Below are 7,339 nucleotides of genomic sequence, written 5' to 3' on the forward strand. Positions count from 1 at the left end.
CCCTCAAAGTCCCTATCCCTGATCTTTTCTGACTGGTAAACTCTTACTCATCTTTTGATACCCAGCTCAAATGTTGCTTCCGCTGTGAAGCCTTCCAGAGCGACTGTTGACAGAATGTTTTCCTCCATGTTCCTCTTGTTTGTTTTTGTTGTTGTTGTTTTGGAGAGAGAGGTGAGGTCTCGCTATGTTGCCCAGACTGGTCAACATAGTATATTGCCCAAGCTTCCGGGCTCTAGTAATCCTCCCCGTTTGCCCTCCCAAAGTATTGGGATGAGAGATACGAGCCACCACAGCTGGCTTCCTGCATATTCTTAGAGAACTTGGTCCTTGCCTCCATTGGAAGAGTTGAGGTTGATGTTATTTGCTTATGGAATTAATCTCTGACTTATTATTCAACTCCCTGAGAGTAGGCACTGAAAAAGGTTCATGCCTGTAACCCCAGCACTTTGGGTGGCTCTGAGGCAGGAGGATTGCTTGAGCTCAGGAATTCAACCAGCCTAGGCAACACAGCAAGACCCTGTATCTACAAATAAAAAAAAATTTTTTTTAAACATTTGTACAATGATGCATTTTTTCAACAGGTATTTATTGAGTATATGCCATGTGCCAAATACTGTTCCAGGATTAGAGATAAATAATGAGGTTTAGGCTGGGTCTCAAAGGATGAGGAAATTTTGTAAGGTGAAGTAAGGGAGAGAAACAGAGACGAGATAGCCGTTCACAAAGTGCTACCTTCCTGGACAAGCAGCTCTTCTCTATTTCCCTGCCTCTCTTGGGGTGTTGGGTGTGGTTATGTGACAAGTCTAAGCCAATGTGATATGGGGAGAAATGAGGTGCAGTAATACCAGACTTGATTCATAAAAACATCTCTCTTGCAAAATCCTCCATGCTCTTTAGCTTTGTACTGGATTTATGCAGAGCAGTGATGACCTTGAAAACAAAACAGGAAGGACCTGAATCACCACTTTAAGGGGTCAGGGGCAGGGGGCTTATCAGGAAGACACATGAGCAATAATAGATGTGGCTTGATTAGAATTTTCAGGTGGGGTCCATTGTCCAAATATCTATTTGCACTGACACTTTGAGGTTTTGTTGTTGTTGTTGTTATTATTGTTGTTGTTTCACTTGAGATTGGATAACGGCAACAAAAAATGATTAGTTAAAAATGACAGATGCTCTATTATGGAATGAGGCTTATGCACCATTTAGAGGATACTGTAAAATAAGTTAATTCTCTTCATTAAGAAAATGACAGTACTTTGGGAGGTTGAAGCAGGAAGATCACCTGAAGCCAGGGGTTTGAGACCAGCCTGGTCAACACAGCAAAACCCCATGTCCAAAAAAAAGAAAAGAAAGAAAGAAAAGAAAGAAAATGGTAAAGACCCCCTTCTCAGGGCTGGCTAAGAGATGCTTTCTCTTACCCCTAACTCTATTTATTTGCTTTCATATTCCAGGACATGTTTTGCTCTAGGATGCTACTTCATTGAAATAGGGACTTAATTTTTTTTTTTTTTTGAGATGGAGTTTCGCTTGTTACCCAGGCTGGAGTGCAATGGCGCAATCTCGGCTCACCGCAACCTCCGCCTCCCAGGTTCAAGCAATTCTCCTGCCTCAGCCTCCTGAGTAGCTGGGATTACAGGCACGCGCCACCATGCCCAGCTAATTTTTTGTACTTTTAGTAGAGACGGGGTTTCACCACGTTGACCAGGATGGTCTCAATCTCTTGACCTCGTGATCCACCCGCCTCGGCCTCCCAAAGTACTGGGATTACAGGCTTGAGCCACCGCGCCCGGCCGAGGGACTTAATTTTTACATTAATGGCTTTCTACATAGCAAAGAAAGAAAACAGAGGATTTTCTGTTGAGGGCTTTCTATATAGCAAAGAAATAAAACAGAGGATATTCCCTCAGAAAGTTCAAGTGCAGCAAACAGGCTAGCTGTCCAGTGGGGATTCATTTTTGACTTGGACCCAGTCAGGAGGCTATTGTTTCCACCAAAAGGAAAGAAACCTCCAAGAGTCCTCCCATCACTACATAATGGCAGAACACCACAGCTGATTAGAGAATGGAGAGCCTCCACACTAGAGAGAAAAGCTGGAGGTCCCCCAAACAAAGAGAAAGGCATATCTGGGGTAATGAGAAGCAGGCCAGATGTGGTGACTCACACCTAGAATCCAAGCACGTAGGGAGGCCTAGGTAGGAGGATCACTTGAGTCCAGGACTCGCAACCAGCCTGAGCAACATAGTGAGACTTCATTACCCCAAAATATTTTAAGAATTAGCTGGGTGTAGTGGCATGCACCTGCGGTCCCACTACTCAGGAGGCTGAAATGGGAGGGTCGCTTGAGCCCAGGAGGTCAGGGCTGCAGTGAGCCATGATCATGCCACTGCACTCCAGCCTGGGCAGCAAAGCAAGATCCTGTCTCAAAAAAAAAAAGTGAGAAACAGCAGGCATTATGTTGCAGGTAATTTTAGATGAGTTACTTTACTGAAGAGAACATGAAAATACTTAATGGAATTTGAACAATGAAATAAGTAAAGAATTTTGCACTTTCAGTAATAAAGGCCATTAACGTGTGAGCTCCAGGATGATGAAGCCTTTGTTTCATTCACCACTCCATTTGCATCTGACATGAGGTCCTGGTAAATACAGAACACTCTCAGCTTCATATATATGTCACATTGTCCCTACTAACTATTGAAATATACTACCTCTGTTAATATTTTAACATTAAATGACAGAGAGGTGGGCAGTGGAGTCGGACTGCCTGGGCTCAAATCCTGGCTGTGTCACTTCCTAGTTATCTGACTACAGACTAGTTACTTGCCTCTATTTCCCCCAATATTGAACAGGCATCAAAATAGTACCTACTTCACAATTATCATGAGAATTAAAGGGGTTGATATGTGTGAGGCACGAGAATTATGTCTGGCATATAGGGAGTGTTTCATAATATATTAAATATTGTTATTGTTGTTGGTTTTCAAATTGGTTCTCTCACCTGGAAGTAGCAGAGAATTTCCTTATTGGCCCACATGTCATGACTGTGGGCTCATGAAAAACGTTACCAGGCCTACAGAAATTATGAGCCTTTGATGGTTTGCCCCAGGCTTCTGTCTTTGAATAAGAGAACCACATTTCACAGCCCTGAGGTTGAGGAGAACACCCATGTGTCTTCCAGGGCTCTCTCCAACCTCATCTCTAGCCTTGCTCTTTGCACTGTGGATTGTCAATTAATGGCAAACTGGAATTCTCGGAAACTCTCAGGGAAAACTCAGGCAGATCTTGCTCATCTCACCTCCCACAGGTGGCATTTTGTTTTTTATTTAACTGAAGAATTTTTCAATGAAAATGGATTTAGCTCCTTTTATATTTTGTACAATCGCCACTAAATAAAATGCTGATTTCTCTGAACAATTGTACAAAATTTTATGTACCATTAATATGACATTAACATTATTTATGGTTATGTATTATAAGAGCAATAAAGAGGACAACATATGATCTCTAGTGATTCAGGAAAAATGATGCAAATATATCAACAAGAGTGAACAGCATAACATTCACATTTCCCTAGCAAAAGAACAAGGAATAAAGAGACCAAGGAAAAGTCCAAGGAGAAGTTATTTAGAAATGGTGCATTAAAAGTTAATGATTTCAGTGCCAAGCTTGGTGACTCAAGCCTGTAATCCCAGCACTTTGGGAGGCCAAGACGGTCGGATCACTAGAGGTCAGGAATTCGAGACCAGCCTGGTCAACAGGGTGAAACGCGCCTCTACTAAAAATACAAAATTAGCTGGGCGTGGTGGTACATGTCTGTAATCCCAGCTATTGGGGATGCTAAGGCAGGAGAATCTCTTGAACCTGGGAAGCGGAGGTTACAGTGAGGCAAGATCGCGCCACTGCAGTCCAACCTGGGCGAGACTCTGTCTCAATAAGAAAAAAAATAATAAAATTTAATGATTTCAAACTAGAGAGGCACTGCCGGAAGTTGAGTTTTCTGCAAGCTATAGGAGACAGTGCCACCTACTGGCCCTGAAACTTGCCCAGCCTTAGAAAGGGGCGGGAGGACGGAGTAGGTTTGGGGGCAAAATGGCACAAGTGGTTTTGGTGGTCAGTCTCAAGCGGTTTTGGTGTTGACACAATCTGGATGCCTTATCACCTTCTCCATAAAGAGACTTGGAGCTCACTGAGGCTTCTTGTCCACAATGGACTCTTGGTTTCTAGACTCTCAGGGGAAGGAATGGGAAATGATGTGATGTGATCTCAACTCCGGGACCTAAAGCAGTGGTTCTCAAACTCCACTGCACATTGGAAGCACCTAGAAGCATGGGGAGCCGGAATCCCAGCTACTCAGGAGGCTGAGAGGGGAGGATGGCTTGAGCCCAGGAGTTAGAGGCTGCAGTGAGCCATGATCACACCACTGAACTCCAGCCTGGGTGGCAGAAGGAGACACTATCTGCTCTCCCCCCCCCAAAAAAATGCAGATAGGAGTTTAAATACTCCAGAGGCTCAGGTCTGCCCTAGACTGATGAAGTGCTCTAGAATAGGACCCGGGCATCAGTAACTAAACTCAGGGGATCCCGACGTGCAGCTAAGACCTCCTGCTGTCAGGGCACGGGGGGCATCCTGTGCTCTTTCACCCAAAGCCGACCTCAGAGGACTTTCAGTCTAATGCAGAGAGCCAGCAGTGTCCCTTGTGCATTGTCTCGTGCTGTCTTAAGATTATGCCTAAAAGGTGCCACCCTCAAGGTTGGAGATAGCTCTACATATAGTTCACTTCCCACTTAAAAAAAAAACAGCTTTGTGAAGGTATAGTTGACATAAAACAAACTATATTTATAAAGTATACAATTGGACAATGTTTGACATATGTGTACACTTGTGAAACCCGTGCCACAACCAAGATAATAAATATATTCTTCAAGGTTGAGCTGCAGGAGTGCTGTTTTACACTCCCATTTCACAATTATTTAATACTTGTTCTATGCCAGACATTGTGCTGGGTGAGAAGAAACCATACTCAACCACTTCCCTGGGGGAACTCGTTACAGGACCAGTTGGGACACGAAGGAGGCAATTCTACTTGAGAGTGCTGGGGGAAGAAAGGAAGAGCTAGGAAAAGCTAGGCTGCTATTAGGAGGTGGGACATTTGGGAAGTTATTAGGTCATGAGAGTACAGCCCTCATGAATGAGGATTAAATGTCTTTATAAAAGAGACCCCAAAGAGATCTCTTGCCCCTTCCAACATGTGAAGTTATAGTAAAAAGATGGCCATTTATGAGGAAGTGGGTCCTCACCAGACGCCAAGTTGGCTGACAAGTTGATCTTGGACTTCCCAGCCTCCAGAACTGTGAGAAATAACTTCTGGTGTTTGTAAGTCATTCAGTCTGTGGCAGTTTGTAATAGCAGCTTGAACAGATTAGGGCATTAGGCAGTTGAAGGAAATGGGCTTTCCAGGTGGAAGGAAAGCATGAGCAAAGGAATGGAGGCATGAAGAGGTGGTATGTTGGCCGGGCATCATGGCTCATGTCTGTAATCTCAGCACTTTGGGAGGCTGAGGCAGGTGGATCACTTGAGCTCATGAATTCGAGACCAGCCTGGCAGCATGGCAAAACCTCGTCTCTACAAAAATACAGAAATTAGCCAGGTGTGGTGGCATGTGCCTGTAGTCTCAGCCACTCTGTGTCTGAGTGGGCAGGATGGCTTAAGTCTGGGAGGTGAGGTTTGCAATGAGCCAAGATCACACCACTGCATTCCAGGCTGGGCAGCAGAGCCTGACCTTGTCTCAGATAATAATAATAATAAGAGTTAGTATGTTTAGGAAACAGCAGGTGCAGCCAAAGTGTTAGTGCACCATGGGGAGGGGCATGAGGCAAAGCCAGCACAATCAGCGATAGTCACTGGATGTCCAGGTGCAACATGCCACCAGCAGTCTGACTTTATTCTATGAGCTCTATTTCTCAGTGGAGGAACCCTGAAAGTTTAAGCAAGGGAATGTCACGATCGGATTTGCATCTTACAAAGTTCATTCTGACAGCCCTTCAAGATGGCAGGGCAATCGGTAAGAAAGCCTTTGCAAAGGTACCAGCAAGCAGAAACAAATGAATTATAGGTCATATGGTGCAAGAATCAAAAAGAACTTTTTGAATGCAAATGCAAAAGCCATTTTCATAAATATTATACATATACATGTTTAGGAGATTATTTTTATTCAAACAATAGCAATGGAAATCTTTGAAGAATGGCCCAGGAAGCCCAGAATTAGGATGGCTCAGGACCTTTGAGAAGCGACAGGAGCTGGCATGCTCTGGTTCAAAGGAGGATTGCGAAGGAGGAAAGTCCTCTTTAGAAATAAGGTTCAAATAGCCTTATGCTAGTACTAAATTCAGAACCATATTTAAATATAAAGGGGGTAACATGCAGGTCAGAAATAAAGTCTGTGATGACAAATTACAGTGGTCAGCCAATTTTAAGTTCTGCCTGCACTAACTCTGCTGCTGTTAACTGATTGGTTTATGGCTAATGTCTTTAGCATGGGCATTAATAAGCTCATAAGAGTGTATTTTTTGTATGTCATTCATCATCTAGCCATGAGAATACAAGAAGAAACATAAGTGGTATCAGTGAGGACTTTTTGACTGCAAAGAACAGGAAAAAACTACTCAAACTGGCCTTGTAACAAAGGAAAGTCCGGAGGCTTCAGGTATGGTTTGATCAAGGTGCCAGGTCCATTTATCTCTGGTTCTCTCAGCTCTTCTCCTCTCCCTGTGTCAGCTTTGTCCCCAGCAAAACAGAAGCAGTTCAAGGCCTCACACCCTCAAGCCCACTTTCCAGAAAAAGAAAGTTTCTCTTTTTCCAAGCTTCCTACCAAAGTTTAGGCTTTATTCTAATTGTATCCACTTATGCCACATGTTCACTTTTTAGGTCAGTTACTGTGGCAAGGAGTCATGGGATTTTACTGGTTGGCTTGAACCAATCAGGGCCAACCTCTGTAGCTGGGAGTAGGATCAGCCCCACCCAAAATGCTAGGCTGCTTCATTTAGGGTAGGAGTGGGATGTGCATGGGAGAAGCAAATGTCTACTATGTGTTAGAATGTTACCTTGGTAATCCAATAACCCCTAATAAGGACAGCAGATGTCAATCACTCCCATTTACCATGTGTCATGTTTGCTATTTAAAATGAAACTAGCTGCTGTGTGCATCATCAAAGCCCCCAAATGCAGCCTGGGCAACATAGCAAGACCCTGTCTCTACAAAAAAAGAAAAATTAGCTGGGCATGATAGCACACTCCTGTAGCCCACCTACTCAGGAAGCTGATTGGGAAGATTGTTTGA

The sequence above is a fragment of the Cebus imitator genome, unplaced genomic scaffold, assembly GCF_001604975.1.
Source record: "Cebus imitator isolate Cc_AM_T3 unplaced genomic scaffold, Cebus_imitator-1.0 Scaffold588, whole genome shotgun sequence".
NCBI lineage: Eukaryota > Metazoa > Chordata > Mammalia > Primates > Cebidae > Cebus > Cebus imitator.